General features: G+C 42.0%; 1 protein-coding gene across 12 annotated transcripts in view; it reads left to right on the forward strand.

Moving 5' to 3' along the window:
- The window catches only part of BRSK2 (BR serine/threonine kinase 2), a 304,717-nt gene that overhangs the window by 151,990 nt on the left and 134,764 nt on the right, over positions 1-17,963 (forward strand). The window lies entirely within an intron of this gene.

Here is a 17,963-nt window from a genome sequence, read left to right on the forward strand (position 1 = left end):
GCAGGCTGAGGTGTACAAATGTCAGTATGAAGAGATTTAATGGGGGCTGGTGGATCTGTTACTTGAATAGTCCTACTGCTTGCTCTGCTGCATGAGTTTTCTATGGTGACTGATGTGCCAAGGTCCATGACTGCTTAAAGCTGTTGTAATTCAGTTTACAATCCACAGAGCTGTGCCATTGGAAGCCCTCAGTGTTTGTCCCCATGGTCCCAATGACTGTTAGTGTTCAGAAGAGCTTAGTTTGTTTTTTACCTAGCCTTGTGATTCTCCTCACATGAATGTCATTGATTGATCTTGGAAACCTAAAAATAAAACAAATGTATGCATAGCAGTTTATTCATGTGATTTGGTGACTAGAGAGGCTAAATTCAGCTTGATGGGAAGGAACACAACTGCACTGCAATCAACAGAATTCCGTCACACTGTCACCTGCAAATTACGCTAACATGTTTGCATGCAGTGTTGTGCACTTTATTGAGGTGACTTCCCTATATAAGCACAGAGCTTCTCTATATAAGCTCATCTTTATACTCTTGTTTCCCATATGGACTTCCGTGTCAGCTGTTTCCCAGCACAAGTAAGTATAGCAACCTTACTCAGAGCAGAAAGAAAATGGAGTGTAAGCTAATATGCAGTCAGTAAATGTTACTCAAAAAAATGTAAGTTGATTTTTTTTTTTTCAGACAAGGATTCTGAAAGTTTATACTCAATTGTAACACGTTCACTTTACCTTTTTGGAATTTTGTTGATGCATTCCCTCTCCTGCAGTACTGTGGATTTAAGCAGACTTCTAATGTAGATCAAAAGTTAGAATGTGAAATAGGTAAGAGAACTGTATAGATGGTAAAATCTGAATGGGACACTAAGCACTGAATATATTCCAGAGCAAAATAATATTAATATTTTTGAAAAACCTGAGCATTTTGTTTGGTGAGAGAAACTGTCTGGTATTTATATAAAACACTTCATTTACCTCACTGATTTTCAGAGTAAGAGGCAGATCACTTAGCATGGCAAAGCAATCTCTCTGCTTTAGCTGTGTTGCATTACCTCGGTTGTAGTATGAAATCTGAGTAGTGAAATGGTGTGTTAGGCCCTTGTTTACACAGCCACATGCTGGAGCGTGCCACATTTTCTGTAAGATTGTACAGCATCTTTCTCAGGAGGAAATTACACATTGCATCATGGTTCTCATTTTCTGACCCTTCTTTGTGAGATTTTCTCTTTCAAGGATTCTGTTCTGTGCTCAGGAGGTTGAAATAACAGATGGGGGATTGAAGTGGTTCGCCCAGTTCTTACATCAATTCAGTAACCAGATGTCTTTTCAGGAATGCCCTGTGCCTGGTGGTCACAGACAGGCTCTGAGACTTCTATGTGAATTTAGAATACTGATAGCCAGTTTAATCCAGTCTGGCTTGGAGGGGAAAAGTGCTTGCAGCTTTTGGCAATCCCAGTGTGGCCATTGTGAAGCATCCAGCTTGCTGTGTGGAGCCAGCAGCCACAGGGAGATGGCCAAGTCATTGTGGTGTGGTGGCATTCCTACTTTGCAAGTCTTCCCACCAGCTTTTCAGTTCCAGTGACTTTCTTTGCCAGTGGGCTGTGCAGAGCAGCACCCGGAGCCAAATGATTCAAGACCACAGCTACTCTTCCAAGCCAGGCCCAGATTGATGGATTTCGCTTTAATCCCTCCTTGGACAGAAAAGCTGTATCTGACAAACATGCACACCTGCCACATGAAGCTGTAACAGTGCAGTGGTATGGCCATTTATCCTAGAGCATAAGGCAAAAGTCTGCTCACAGTGCTTTCAACATCTAAAGTGACAGGCAGAAGCATATACAGCAGGCTGCTTTCTTTGTCATCATTATTCTGTTGTGACTTGCTTCTTGTAGCCTTCATTTCTCCAGTGTTTTTGCAATGTTTTATTCTGTATATTCAGGGAACTGTCCCTTCTCTCTGCAGCTGCTCTTCATCTGAGCTGTGCAGAATTGAGAGGCATTTGGTAAAGTGCTTTCTAATCATAACGTTGTAGTATCGATATTTCTGGAGAGAAGAATTTGGAATTGTAGCAGCTGGTCTCAATTAGCAGAACTGCTGCTATGGAGATGATACACGGGCAGGCACAATGCAGCACAGGCTGCAGTAAATGTATCATCCAGGCACTGCCTGCCCTGTCAAGGGATGGGGCTGCTCAGCACACACACAGCCTTTTGCTTTGTCATGCCCTGACTGCTAAATGCAGCCTGGGGAGCAGTGTTCCTTCTCCAGCTCCAGCTTGGGCCTGTCTGGGATTCCTGGCTTTGGGGCAAAGCTACATATGTAATTTCACAGTTGAGGGAAAAGGGTTGGTTCTGGTCTCGCTCCTGCCTTCCCTCAACTGGTAAAAGCTTAACTGGGTTTCTTCAGCCTCACTGATGTGGAGACCTGTGTCCCACAGTACTTCTGGCTTGCTGTGGCACAAATTGGCAGGAAAGATTTCAAAAAGCAGTGTGCTACAGGGAGCGTCTTGAGATTGAAATCTGGTTCATTAATTTCCTTGAATTACATCTGCACCACTGACAGGGAAATTAGGCCCAGAATACCAGAGTTGTCTATAAAGCAGTAAGGTTTCCTGAGCAGCCAGGTTCCTACTGCTGGTTGCATCTTCAGTACCAATACAAGTATTTGGAGTTTATGACTTCAGAATATAAAGGTTAAAGCATGGTATGGCAAAAGCTCATTTGGAAAACTGAGGTGTTTCATGGGATATACTCAGAAAAGTCCTTTCTTCTCTTTACTGTCTCAGCGGTTCTCTTCCATTCCTGCCTTCCAAAGAATAAACAACAGCAAAAAACTGACTCATTGGTGATCCATCAGACAAATCATTGTTTGGACAGGCAGGGGTAGAAGAAGCAATGGGAGCATAAAGGGTGAAGAATGAGAAGGGGACAGCTGGCCTTGGTCTAATTACTTGAACATGCAGGCATCCTCAGGAAGCCACAGATGTCCCAGGCCTGATGACTGGAGCCCACAGCTCCATATGTGTGCTTTGTGTCAGTGTGCCTTTTGTTTCTTCCAGTGACCTCCAGTGCTGGCCTTGAAGCAAGGCAGGTATTTCCAGGGTAGGGGATGGGAAGAAAAGCAGTCCCACTGCTGTGGAGCACAGTTGTATCACAGGTGGTGGCTTTTGGGGAGGCTAATGAGCTCTGCTTCCAAAGAATTCTGCACACAATTCTCTGTGTTCTTAACCACTGAAGGTCTTGCAGCAGTTGCTATTGGAAAGCCTTAGTTGCTTGAAATAATTGAAGGGAAGGATAGGTAGGAGAATTTAGTGTCACTTCCTACTGGACCAGACAGAATCACTTATGGAAGCATACTTGTAAATAACTACTGCTTTGCATGATCTGTTCATCATCTCTTCCTTCCTCCTGAGCTTCTACTTCAGTAAGTGTTTCTCTTCCAACTTTAGAGTCTTTCCTTCCCTCTTCATTTTCTTTCAGTTGTTCTTTTGTCTCATTTTAAGCCATTTGTTCCTCATTCTCTTCCATTCTGTGACTTCTTCCTTTTTTCTGTTTTCCCTCTTTTGCTACAGAAAGTCACGTAATAGCTGTCATTGTTTGTTGCAAAAACTGCTGAAATGCAGCATTTCTGGTTAAGGTGTTTCCTTGTATTCCATAGATCCCAAGTAAAAAACTTCCTAAATTGTGTGCAATTTCTAAACTATCTGAGAAAGAAAACAATCAGAGGGCGTGTTTTATAAGACTATGGGGAATTAGTTTATTAAAGAGAAAGCTAAGACATAGCTTAATTGTAGTCTGTAAATACTGATAAGAGAGGATAGGCATGTGATAACAGAGGATATTACAGTCTGAGATATAAAAAGCTCATTGGAAAATAATAGTTGTAAGCTGTCGGTAGATTGCATGTAGAAATACTAGGCCTGTTTGACCACTGGATGAAGTTACTAATTGGAACAAGCCACCCAAAACTCTAGTAAGTTTTTCTCCTGAAAGACAATTAAACTTCATCTTGCACTGCAGTGGTTTTTTTCTAAAGACCGACATCCTAGTTCAACTTCAGATGCTGGACTTGAAGCAGGAATAGTTGGTTTCCTGATCTGTGCTATGCATTAGCTCTGATCAGATCAATGCAACAGCCTCTCTGGCCTGAAAATCTATGGAGCAGGGAATTTCAATCACACACTTGAAATCTGTGAGAGGTCCCATATTTCTGTCTGGGGCATAAAGAGATGCACATGTGCTAGTTGTCTGTAGAAGCAGAAACTTAGCCTTTCCCAAATAAATTTAAAGAAGACAGTACTTGATAACAGCAGCTTCTACTTGGAATACCTTATTTTCAGACTTTTAAAAGAACAGACTGTGCTATTGGGTGACCTAGCTGTCCTCAACTGCTGACTGCAGGCTGGTCTACAGAAGTCATTACCAGAATATCAGAACAGTATCAGGGAGAAGTTAAATCTGAGGCAGAAGTGGACTGAAGTTGGTTCAAGTTCAGTTTTGATCACAACAAGGGCAGTTTCCCTGACACTAACAAAGCCAAACTCGCCAACACCAAACCTCAATTCCACCAAATCAATATTTTTTCTGATGTATTCAATAGTGGCCTAATTGTTTCCCAGCTGCAGTATTTAGGAATTTTGCTATTGATTGCAGTGGAAATGGTGTTAAGCTGTTGCTGAATCCCACTGAAGTACCTCTAGCATTGTGTACAAATGAACAAAGATACAAGGCCATGGGATATCCTCAGTGAAATTATTTTCAAGTACTCCAGAATATTGGCATAGGAGATTTTGGACATGGTTATATTAAAAATAGCAAATGGGAGGGAAATTATTTCTATTTATTAAAAAGAAGTACCAAGGAAAAGGCTTTAAAGAATTCATCAAACTTTCCAGGACTTCCTGATTAAGGAGCACTGTGCTAACTTGCTGACACTCGTCTATTATTCTTCTAATTGGCTGGCATATTGCTGTGAGAAGAAAATAACCCAGAGGACCTTGTACTTGTGGCAAAAAAAAAGATGAAAGTATAAAGGAAATTAAATCTCCCCAAAGCATGTACATGCTCATATTTTCACTTGCTCTTGAACATGTAGGTTTCAATGTATAAATGAGTACATTCACACTTACACACTCTCATCCTCATTGTGGTTTATCTTTAACCTGGAGCACTACCACATGCTTGCCAGCTCTTAGCCCTGGAAGAGAGCAGATTAGAAGTGTGTGACATGCACAGGCACTGAGCAAACTGCAGGAATGATTGGCAGCCATCAAAGACCAGGAGCACACAAACGCAGGCTTAGCCCCTGTGTCTGTGACCCTTGTTCATATTCTAGTAGCAACCCAGCTAGCACAGCACAGCATCCTGTCTGCACGTCTCTCTTCTGAGTTCAATCAGATAAAAAAGCATCTTGCCATATGAAAAATACAGGCAAAATAAAAGGGACATTTTTTTTTTCCCCCTGGCTCCCTCCTTCTAGAGGGAGTTTGGGATTAGGAATCTGTTACTGAATGTATAATGCAGAGTGTTTTGTTTTAAACTGGAGCTGGTGGGGAGTATTGAAAGCCTGTTCACTTGTCATCTGTTTGAGCATTTAAAGAAGGTGGGTAATTGTGTTTTCCTTCAGAGAATGACTCTCCGCCTCCACTTTCCACCACACATACAAGGAACCCAGTTAGAGGTATTCTTAAAGAAGGAAATCAAACGGGAATCACAAGCACATGATGTACCTGTCAGAGGAACAAACCTGTCAAGTGTGCATAGTGCCTTTTGCTTTCTAAAGTTAGCATGATCAATTGAGGCATTTGGGCAAGCTATTAAAGTAATTGGCCTTTTACAGCAGTCTGGCTCAAACCTCTGTTGTACCCAACATGTTCTACCCACGGCCTTGTGTGTGCAAACACAGAGACATAGACAGTCTACCACCCTAATGTGATGGCTTGGTCATGCAGCAGTAAATGGTCCCTCATGAGCTCAGACCAGAGCTAGCTAAACTCAAGGAGTGCTTTTTGCATTCATTTAACTTGTTCATAACCATAATGCCTAGATGGGAAGTAACTGCTCCTGGAGATGAGACATGTCAATGTGCACAGCAGTCCAGTCCTCATCCACCTGTGAAGCTTCTGTCAATAATTAGCCTGTGAAATCCCTTTCTGTTCAGCTTCGACTGTTTCCACTGTAATTGCACTGTCCTTGCACTTGGAGTGAGACTGACCACAGTTTAACTTCACATTGCTTCTCCTACTAAAGCTTCTGTGAATTCTCCTCTTCCATTGCCAAAGCTTAATTTTATCAAAAGATGTTGGTTGGCTGAAGAGTTTTCTCTGAAATAACTTTGTGTTAATGAACTCCTGATATATCTGAGTCTAGGTTTCTTTTGAACTGTCTGTATTTGTAGCAGGCTGGTGAGGAGTCCTCTTTGCTTTCTCCCCTTCAGAGACCCTGTAAGTCCTCCCTGTTCAGGACTCCCACTACCTCTGAGCCTGACGTTATCATGCCAAGTTGTTGGAAGCCTTGAGACAGGCTCCAAGAGCCCACAGCTTTGGGGCAGACCCACCATCCCCAGCTAGAAAGATGTGTCCCTACACCACATGTGGGAGTGGTAGAAGGCACTGGGATCCTCAGCTGTTGTCAGGCTCAAGGCTCATTTTTTTCGGAAAGGACAAGCAGTAGGCGTTACCCTGAAAGGCATGGGGTAAAGGGTGAAAAGACTTCTCACTCCATTTATATTGGTTTGCATTTCACATTCCAGAATCTTGTCTGGAAGGCTTTTAGTTCTTTTTTTTTTTTCTTTCATCTTGGGAAGAGAACCAGTGGCATCAGAACAGCTCTAGCAGTAATGGGACATAAACCCTTGATTAGATTCACTGAGACCTCAGTTGGTTCAGGTGTTTAACCCTGCATCATCATGTAGAATAAACACCATAAATACCAGTACACTGATCTGTGCCAGTCAAGGGATGTGGTCCATTCCTCTATGTAGCAGGCAAACCATTCGAGTGAAGACTTTGTTCAAAGATTATCTTAAATTTTTGCTGAAACAACTGAATGGTGCCTTGTACACCAGCACTACCTTTCTGTAAGAAGCATTTCTTAGCACTGCTTAGTGTATGAGCTTCCCAGCTCAAAAGAAAAATGTCCCTTAATGCTTGTTTAACTGGTACAACTGAGAGCCAAGAACTATCATTGCACTGTCATTTAGGGGATACATACTTTGCATGCTTCTGTCCAACATGAACAATTTGCTGATCATTTGTTAAGTACAAACCAGGCCTTACTCAGTCTATTCCCTGCAGTTTGTGCTATTAAGTAGTTGGCACAAATTTAGGAAAAATCTGGGAAGGCCCAATCCCAGTGCAATGAACTGTTAGTTCCAGAGCTGTCAGATGGAGCTCGGTGCACTGTGCTGTGTTTGCTGGGTTTGCTCTGCTGCTGTTAGAGCATGTTGGTCTCTGTAGTGGTGAGTTTTTAGGTATTTGAGCATTTTCTCTTTTACCGGGTGCTATTTTTCAACTTGCTGCCTTGCCTTCTGGCATCCTGAGATGCTGTATCTACAGCTGGCATGGATTTTACACACTGATCTGTTCATGAAGAGCCTTCCCCTGCTGTGGATGCACACACCACACAGAGGAGACTCCCAAGTTTTAGTTCAAAATGGTGTTTCATGTCCAACTCCAGGAGAATTTTCCAGGTGTGCCAATACTGAGAGAGCCCAAGCCCAGCTACCACACAGTGACAAAAATTGCAATCATAGCCTGGTTTTTCTACAAGGTGGGAGCAGAAATCACCACTTTGTCACAACACCTGGTATTCCTGAATCCTGTGGTCTGATGGAACATGTTGTGCTCAGCTGCATGGGGAGGCAGCAGCAAAGGCTTTGTCTTGTGTGAGGGGTAATGGAGATGTTACCTTAATTCTCTACAAACCATAGGAAGGTGAGATTGAGTTTAATCTTGAACTTGTGCATCTCTTGCAGTCTCTCAGCATGCAGCAGTTGCTCGAGAACATCTCTTTTTACGACATCATGCATTGTCCCTGGTGGAAACAGTGACTTTTTTAAAAGTGACAAGAAATTCTGAGGTGCAGGCTGGCTTTTTCAAGAACACTTGGTGAAATCTCAATCAGGCACCCAAAATCATTACCCTTTCGGGAAATTTGGGACTGGTGCTCCAGATTATGCTAAAATGAACACCTTCAAAGTCTGGTTTTAGAGCATTTTGGTAAGGCAGAGGTGAATAGCTGTCAACACTCAAGAAGAAGGATCTGGCCTTGTTCTTGGCCAGACACAAGCATTCTTCTATTGCAGCTCTCCCAAGTACCTCCTCTTCTGTACATTGAGTAGGAAACTTGTGAGGAAATGTCACTGGTGCAAGGTGTAACACAACAGAATGCAGCTCTGTAGTTTTTTTCCACTTTGGGGTTTCCTGTTGGTCCAGGAGACAAACATTCTTTATCACCTGTAAGTTTCAAATGCAGATATAGCTACAAATAATAGCATTATGTATAAACCATGTTTCATCTCAAGTCTTTCCATAAGGAATTGGGCTGTGAATTTTACCTTATTCCTCCAGTTCCTAATAGCTTTTTGCACTCTTCTGTACATCTCTATATATCAACTGTAATCAAGCCTAGAGGATCTAAAATGGAGTCACCAGAATATGCAAAAACCATTATAACAAATGTATCAGGAGATGGGGATTGTGTTACTAGTTTTCTTCATTGTACCTGAAACAGGTTTTCAACAGTCATTATATAAAAATATAGTTGTCTCATAAGAATTTTACACTTCCATGTTCTGGAAGTCTGGTTACACTGTCAGAAATATCACCATGGATTCTTGTAATAGACTGGAGTTTATTATTGCTCTGTGGTCAAAAATCTGGTGTGCATTTCTAGGTCTGTGTGTGTGTAGATGGTCCAGCAGAAAGAACTTCCTGTCAATAGAGGGAAATTTCCTCCATCTGTAAAATACTTTAGCATGAAGTTCTTTTTTAGAGATCTTTGTTCTTATATTTCCTTCCTAATACCCTGAAATAAATCCCCTCAGTCTAATGTTCTTATCTCTTCTTTGATGAAATTCCTCTCTTCACTCCTGCTCCCTCATCTGCCCCTGAATTTCCTTCCTAAATCCTTTCTGTCCTTTGCTAACCTCCTGCTGTCCCCCACCGTCCACTGCAGCACTTCCAAAGGAAAGGCACACACAGAAAGAGAGTGCATATTATCCTCCAGGTATTATGGGTTCCTTTTATCCTCATTTCCACCTCTTAAATCAATCCCTGATTTATCAAATCCAGAAAATAAAAACATTTACTTAAGAACAAATGGCTAAGGTCATTGGACAGAGGGCAGTGTGGCACACAGCTGTTCTCACAGTCATTTGGGGTTGTGTTTTCGCTTCCTTTTCCTCTAGGAGTGTAAGCTGTGAGTTTAGCAGCCACAGAGGAACTTGAAGTAGGAAGTAGTCTTGTGGAGATACCTCAGAGTACCAGCCCCATTCTAGGCAGCACTGCAGTCAAACTGGAAAGTTGGTTGCTCTGTAGTACCAGAATATCCCCAGTAGAGCAGACAAGGTACATGTGCCCTGCTCCGTTGACTAAATTTATCTATTGATCAGCATAAAAAAATGTCTTTCAGAGGGACTGACATGCAAATCCAGCAACTGGTAGAAAAAGATCTAAATACTGCCTATAACAGTAAAAGAAAACCTCTCCAAGATCTGTTAACATCAAATCCTTCATTTTTGAGGAGAAGTGCTGTCCTTGCCTTCCTGCAGGGCTGGTAGTGGTGAGAACACTTTTAGGAAAAAGCAGCACTTTGCAGTGCCCGAGGGCATGGTACCTGCTTGGCGCTGGGTAATAGCCTCTTGCTGCTGGTGCACCTAGAGGGTGTGTTTTTCTTTTGGCCATTCTGCTACCTGACCTGGTTTTTTGGCAGACACCAATGATTTAGTGTTTCTCTGCATTTGTTTGACTGCGGACGCAGCTCAATACAGATTGAGCCAGGGTTCAGACTCTCAAATGTCAAGTCTGGGGCTGATGACATACTGCCTCAGGAAGAGAGGAGATATTAAGGATGAAGAAATCTAAGACAGATTGTTAGTGTGCATGAGTGAAATATTGGACAAATGTGCAGAATCATAGAAACAAGCATTGGAAGGGACCTCTGAGGGTTTGTGTAGTCCATCCTCCCACTCAAACAAGGACTGCTGTTGCCATGGGTCGGCTGTAGCTTTGTCTGTCTTGGTTCTGAAAACCTTAAGGGACTGAGATTCATCAGCTTCCCTGGACAGCCTGTTTCAGTGCTGCATTGTACTCCTAGTGGTTTAATTCATCCCTAATATCTAACCTGAACCCCAGTGCAGATGTGAGGAGAGAGATTGACCAACTATTGTGGCTGTTGCTTCCAGCAATAAATAAACTTGTGTCAGTCATCAAATAAAGACTTCAAGCAATTTTTTAAAAAAAACTATAGGAGCTGAAAGAAGAAACACTTTGCACCTGTGGAGACAGCACTGTATGTTGCAGCCTTATGGCAGAAACAACTGATCAGTGAAGTTAGGAGTCATGCCACAAAAATTTCATATGAAAAGTGTCAGCAAAATCAAAATTATTGTGTAAAAAAGAATCAACAGGCCAGCATGCAAAGAATGGGGGTCTCAACAGCAGAAAAAAAAACATAGTAAGAAGTGGGTTTAGGACTGGTTCAAAGGCTGCTTTACTGAGGGGATGCTGAGGCTTAAGCAGCCTAAAGGAACTCATGGTAATGATCAGGTTTCATTTTTGGTTTGAATACCAACAAGAGAGCAACCACATTAGCAGGCAATGGAGGAATACTGTCTTGGAGCCTGCCTGGACACTTGAGAGGTGAGATCTGTGAGAAGTAACACTGGAAGTAAGATCACAAGTGCATTGGACTGGAATAAAGGGCATGACAACTGAATCGCTGTGATTTAAGTGTTAGATACAAATCAAATTCTAGATATAGACAAGTTCTGTGGGTATAGTTTGAGGAACAGCTAGCAGACGATAGATGAAATAATTAACATATTGACATACCTTCACTGCACTTCTAAAGAGGTCTTAGCTATTTCTGACTCTTTCATTTCTCACTCCCTCAAATTGCTGGTTCTCACAGAGACTTGACCTCCATCATTTATCATCCCTCCAGCTGTCCCTTTCATTACAGTTTCTATTTATCTTCCACTTGTTTTCCAGGTGCAGATCATTAGAAATGCTTATTTTTGCACATTTTTTGAACAGCAATACCATTTATACAATTCCTAATTTCTTCCTTATTGGTATAACTGTCTGCTACTCCTGGAAATAGAATTTTCTTCTCTTGTTTTGATTCTGAGTTTTCTATGTACCACTCCTTAGATTACCCCACAGCCATCCTTCTTTACAGCTATAATCCCCTCTGGTAGTTCTGTATCCTCAGGCCTTTAGCTGTGAGATCCTAATACTCATATATATGCCTTAGAAACTTTCATTCATCTTTTCTTCAAAACCTTTTTAAACTTAAAGAAAGCTAAGGGTTGTGTGCAACCTGAAATAAGATGCCACAATCCTGCCATCATTGTCTAACAATCTGATACCTGCTCTCTGACCTTCAGTAGGGCAGAATTTAACACAGCCTCATTTAAATAAAGTGCTGTAAATAGCCAGTCAGAATCACCAGGTCCTTTATTTGCATATGCAGATATGTTTTTTTCAAAGTTGGAATGTCTCAGCCAGGATATATCAGCACTTCAGGCATTATTTTTATGGTCAGGAGTACTAATGCCTAGACCTGCAGCACACAATGTAATGGGAGATTTGGGACAGCCAAGCAGAATTCAGGGCATGGCAAAAAGGCTGTCTTGATAGATTTAATACATATATTGATGTTTAGATAACCTAAGCTTAGAGCCTATACTTAATCCATATAGAAATTAAGAATGTGTTTTAAGATTTTATGGGCCAGGCATGTTCCTGAGAATATGTTTCAATGAATTCATTTTCATTATGAGATTCAGGAAGCTAATGATGTAGTAATTGAAATATGAGGATTGCTCCTGGATGCATCAGAATGTATTGGTGGGAATTTTTAAATGGATTTAGTAGACAATAGATGACAGGTATTTATTGCCTGGTGAACAAGTGGCATATGACGTAATTCTGCTACTCATCGTGGAAATAATTTTCATTAATTTTCAATTGAGACTTTTGTGGCTTAAAATGCATATAAAATATGCTAGTCTAATCTCAGTTATCATAAGAGGATTCTACTCCTGTTGGATTCAGCAGAACTGCAGCTAATTTCTGCAGGAGTTCTTTTTATGCTGTGTCATCCCTGAGATAAAGCTCAGAGGCTCCCTGATCCTCTTGCTGTGATAAATAATTTTTGCTCACCCACGGGCATTTTCACTCCACCCATTTTATACATTTTCCAAGCCATAACCTCCTTCTTCTCAAACAGATGATTTGATTTTAGTTCATTTTATTTTTAAGCGATTTCCCGAGAACGGGACGGATTTCCATGCATGCAGAATGACTGCTAAACTGAATCCTCATTATAGTAACATCAAGTGGCTGGTTTAAACTGCTGACCACCCATCTGAGTCATTATGCTAAATGTTCTTTGCTCCTGGGCACCTCCCTCTCTGTGCATGCCACAGTGATGTGAGAAGGAGCACAGCGCTTCCTGTGGGATCCTGACGTCTCACCCAAAGCACCAAGGGGCATGGACTGCATGGCTTTGTAAATTAATCTCTTCCCACAGACTTGAATTCACCCCATGGGCCTGCTGGTGCAGTGCAGTCACAAAAATACACAGATGAGAAAAGGGGAGTAGAGCTGGAATAAGTTGTAATCGGTTGCTTGTAAATGTGCATGTATAGTTTAGAAACTGCACCTTTGAAAAAGCAGTGTGCACGTGGCATGGACCATAAATGGATTCCTAAAATATAGTGCAGCATAGAACATACCCAGTGTATTGTACCTGATGGTACCTGTATGGCTGCAGTTCCCATGGAGGATGTGTGACTGCTTCATGAAAAGCCAGCTTTGGAGGCAGCAAAGACCACAATGTTGTGTCAGAGGGGCTGTTGTCCTTCAGCCATGCACAGCTTCAAAACCTAAGGTGGCCCGTTTTTCCCCGTTTGTGTAGTGATTTGCCTTTCATTCCTCTGTGCTGTTGCACACACCCTGGTAAGTCTGGCACTTGCTTTGGGATGTGTGCTGGCCATCTGCTACAAGGTATGTGTAAGTATGTGCATACAGTGCTTTCAGCAGGGCTGCTTTCTTTTGGGCCTTGTTAGGTACAGGATCTGGAAGGACCCCGCACAGGTACAGACCCTTCAGCTCCTCAACATTGGGCTGCAGTCTTAGTGGATTCCCAGCACTTTCAGGGAATTAGCTCCACAGAATAGGTTAGCTGGAAAGTATATTTAGCCTAAAAGCTAAGTGGGAAACCCAAGGGAAAACAGACTTTGTGGCAGCTGTTTTCCTCCCCTGAACTGCTCTGTTTTCACTTTGTACTGTAACTCTCTCTTGCCCTCAGTTAACCAGTTCTTGATACCTGCCCAACTTTGCAAAATCAACCACTTAATCACAGACAAAGGCTGAACTTTCTTCTTGCTGGAACAGTTCAGCCTCTGAGCCTTTGGTTCTGTGTGTCTTTCTCTTCACCTGCTTTTGCACTTCCCCAGCTCTGCAATCAAACTTGTTTAAAACATTTTAAAGCTTAGTGCATTTCTGTTCCATATTATTTCCTATAATGATGAATTAGCATGAGTGAAAAATGGGGTCAGTTTTCTGGTTTCATGTAAGGAGTCCTAGGCTGCAACATTATAAATTATTACTTTAGAAAACCTGGAGCTGCTGGTGGGGAGAGACCATGCAGGTTTCAGCTTTGAAGCAGGCTGAGGCTACTTATTGCCTTGCTTTGTTACAGTATTCATATATCCATAAGAAACAGTGAAAATTCTGCTCCCTGTCTCACCTGTGCTCTAGTTCTAGTTTGATAACATATCTGCAGCTCATTTCCATTATTTTCCTTTTCATTCACCTTCCACTACAAGTTGAATAAATGATACACTTAACTGACTGTTTCATCCTTTTCTGCTAGCCTTACTCTTTTTTTTTTTTTTTTTGTGCAAATAACAGATCAGACTTTCCAAGTAGTTCTTCATGTCACTAGAGTGTCAGAAATACAGTGAGTGACTAACTGGACTACCAGAAGCCTTTTTTCTTGTTTGGGCTTCATGTGACAATCCCATCCCAGCTAAGACTTCCAGTGTTGTGGAAAACTATTCTCTTGCAAGGTTTCACAACCATTGATTTTCCTGTAGTGAATTTTCTTTAATTTGTGGCTTCCCCTCCTCATTTACTAACTTATGACCAGTCCCTTCTTCCATTCTCTTGTATCCCAGGGCTCTGTTTCAAGTGTTAAGTACCTTGGGAAGTCTCTTCTGGGGATGTTTTCTGTCAAAGCCAGTCGACAGCTGCAGGTTGCATAACTCGCAGTCTGGCCCAATGTGCCTTTTCCTAGGAAAACAAGACAAAGCAGATGCCAGAAACAGGTCATTGTTTTATGATCTGCAGAGCTACCTGCTGTCTGCAGCCATGCTTTATGTTACTGTAGCACAGTGCTCTCTGTTTCGGAGGAGCCCTGAGCTGGAGAAGGAGAGGTGTGCTGGGAGATACCAGCCCTGAGCTTTGGGAGGTCCCAAAGCAGTTACTTCCCAGGTACCTTCTGCCTTTTTACTGGTTCTGATTTGGGACTTCAGGAATTTCAGCCAGAATTGTGTGGATACATGGGCAATATCCACAGTGTTGAGAACTCTTCTCCACATCTTCTTCTATTATTCTGGTAAAGCTCTTGCAGTATGGAGCCAGTAAGAGTAGCTTGATGGAAGCAAACTATAACCATTGCTGCCTTCTCCTCCTTTTCTCTACCGATATGGGCATATAACCATGCTTTCTTATCACTCAGTTATTTTAAGGTCTTGAAAGCTGGACTAAACATAGTTTCCCAAAGTAAGAAGAGTAGGCTTGGTGTTGATGTGTAGCAATTCATAAAAGCAGAGCAGTAACCAGCTTTCCCATTTCAACTCTCCTGTTGTGTATGAATTTTAGAGACAGGGCTCAATAAAGCTCTTATTTATGTACAATGTTTATCATTTGCTATTTGATTTAGGGATCTCCCAGTCATCTCATCTGCAATACAAGGCTCTGCTTTGCAGAGTTTATCACTACAGTCAGAAGGCAGCTCCTCTCCAAAAAAAGCTTGCCTGTGACCTTGAGTGTTCTTGCTGTTGTTAGATGCTTGTGCAGGTTTCCTGAGGAGTTGGAAGAGGCAATTTTGCAGTATGATTCTGCTTCTAAATGTGTCTGTAAAAACCAATGGTATTTTAGGTTTTCCTGTTTGTTGTTGGGTTTTTTTCTCCATGCTTTGTAGCTCAAATTTGTCCAAGCTTGCAAGTGAGAAAAAGGATCTTCCATTTGCTTGTTTCAGAGACTCACTTTCTTGGTAGAGGTACCTGGAGGGGAGGCTTTCACACCTGAAGGTTAGTTGTTTAGGAACCAAAGCAGGTATTACTCCTGCCGTGACAGTGCTTACTCTGCAAGGATGATAGGAATGTTTAAACCTTGTTTGTGCCATTTGGCTATGCAGAATTGTCTACGAATGCTCAGCAGGGAGCAGGAGGAGGTTCTTTTAGAGCTGTGCCAGCCGCACTGTGAAAATGCTTACGCAATACCAGCTCAGCACTGCTGTTGGGAATAGAGCCTTGCTCGTTCCTCTCACCCTGCGCCAGGCAAGCTGAACCAGTGAAAATTGTGTTTTCCTGCTGTCACTGCATCGGCAGTGGGGACTTCTGTGGCTGTGGCTTTTTTTAGTTCCGTGTTGTCATGCCACTGTCTCAATATAGTCATGTTGGCAGTCCCCTGAAGTGCAGCCACTTTTCTGGCTGTAAGGATGCTTTTAAGCTAACCTGTTATGGAAAGGCATTACCTACCCCCTCGGAGCAGGAGACAGATCTTTCCTGATTTTCCTGAGACTACCAGAATCATTTAATTTGAGAAAAGGATAATCAAAATAAGACACTGCATGATAATCAGAAAATGTGGTCCTGCAATGCAGCATTATGAAAGAAAGAAAAAAAAAAAGGCAAGAGAGAAAGAGGAAACAGAGCAGTTTATCTCCCTGCACCATACTGGGGAATTCAGAGCAAGAGAACTGTGTATTTGGGTCAGCTGAGTCCTAAAGGAGAATTCTCATGCAGTATTTTCAACCCATTTTCATTTAGGGTTGTCGAAGATGCCAAACCTTTTAAAGGGGCAAATATTAATAAGAAATAATCCTATAATTGTGAAGTGCCTATTCTGTTACTGCTGCTACAAAGCAACAAAGCAGCCAGGGTATGTCTGCATGATGCAGTACAGGGTCATGCTGAGACGCCTGAGTTAGCTCTACATGTGCCCATGTGGGGACAGAAACATGAGAGTCATATCAGGGCAGCACTCAGCTTGGGCTCATTAGACAGCTTGTTTGGAGCTAGCTGAGACATCTCTGCCCAGCATGGAAATTTCTTAGTTCTCCTCCAAATGAGCTTAGGCTTTATGTAGGCCTGCCACAGCTCACTAAAATTCTGAGGAGCTCTTGCCACTGATCTCGGTGGATTTTGGAACAGACCTGGACATAATTTCCGAAGGGTGCTCCTCAGCAGGGCCATGGTTGTGTCTGGCATGCCGGGCACCTCTTCTGCACAGGGCTCTCCCAGGTCAGGGAAAGAACTCGCAGTGGGAATGGTCAATACAGAAAAGCATCACACTGTAAAACATAACTAGTGAGAAAGTGTTCAGCACTAAGTAATCTTTTGGGAGATTCTGTGACAAATAAGAGCAAAATCAAATGTTCATTCCTCCAAATATCTTCATCCAATTCCTCTTACTCTGGTTTCACTGCAGTAACTTCTGCTTGATGCTTTTTCTCATCTTTGTCCCAGGCACTTTACACTCTACCACTGCCAGGATCAGTTCAGCTTGGAAAAATCTTTTCCAGATCCAAGTTTTTACTCTAAACTAAGAGATCCAGAGAGAACAAAGGCTTGCCCACATCTGTGCTTGGTAATGACCACTTTTTATAGCAAGCCTGTCCCAGACCCCTTTGCCCCTCAGACCCTTCGTCAAGAATATGAGCATTTAAAAGAAACAAACAAATATTTTTACAGGAGTAATCAAATCTTTATTTACTGTGTGAGGATACTGGAGAACAAATCGACAGCTGAATTTAGACTGAATTTTCTAAAACTTGTGTATTGTACATCAGTTAAGCAGTCTAGCCTGTGTGTGTGTTTAAGGAAAGGTGACTTGGTTTCTTCCTTCTTTTAAGATTCAGAGATAGGAAAGGATGTTTAAGAAGATCTCTCTCTCATGTCCAGATCACTAGGTCTTAAACCAGGGAGATTTTTTAAGAAATGTATAAAGTCTTACAGTGTTTTAAAGTGCAGCTACACATTGGCCCAGAAAATTTTCATTTGTTTACAGAAAATCCATTGTAGTGGTACAGCAAGAATACTTGTGCTTTTCTACTGGGAAATTACTGTAGTCACTTTGAGCTTTTGATGTAGACTGTAGTCCTACCTCTTCCTGAGGCTCTCCCATGGTTGCTATTGCAGATATGTTTAATCACCTGGGTTTAAAACAGCCTCTGTCATGTCCTTTGCCTGGTGAGTTATTCCCCATCCTTATTTTCACAGTGTCTGAGGGCAACACTGTGCTTTGTCTGCTTTGCCAAGTATCCTAACATGAAGAGAACACGAAGCAGCTGCGAGCTGGTGCTGGACACTGTGGCAGTGGAGTTAGGAGTAATGTATGTGTGTGAACTGCTTGCGATTAATATCAAGTGTGTCTTTTTTTAGCAAGAAGCTGTCATCTTCAAAGTTACCCCCCCACTTCATCTTCCTCATTAATTTTAATTTTTTT

The sequence above is a fragment of the Passer domesticus genome, chromosome 6, assembly GCF_036417665.1.
Source record: "Passer domesticus isolate bPasDom1 chromosome 6, bPasDom1.hap1, whole genome shotgun sequence".
NCBI classification, from domain to species: Eukaryota; Metazoa; Chordata; class Aves; order Passeriformes; family Passeridae; genus Passer; species Passer domesticus.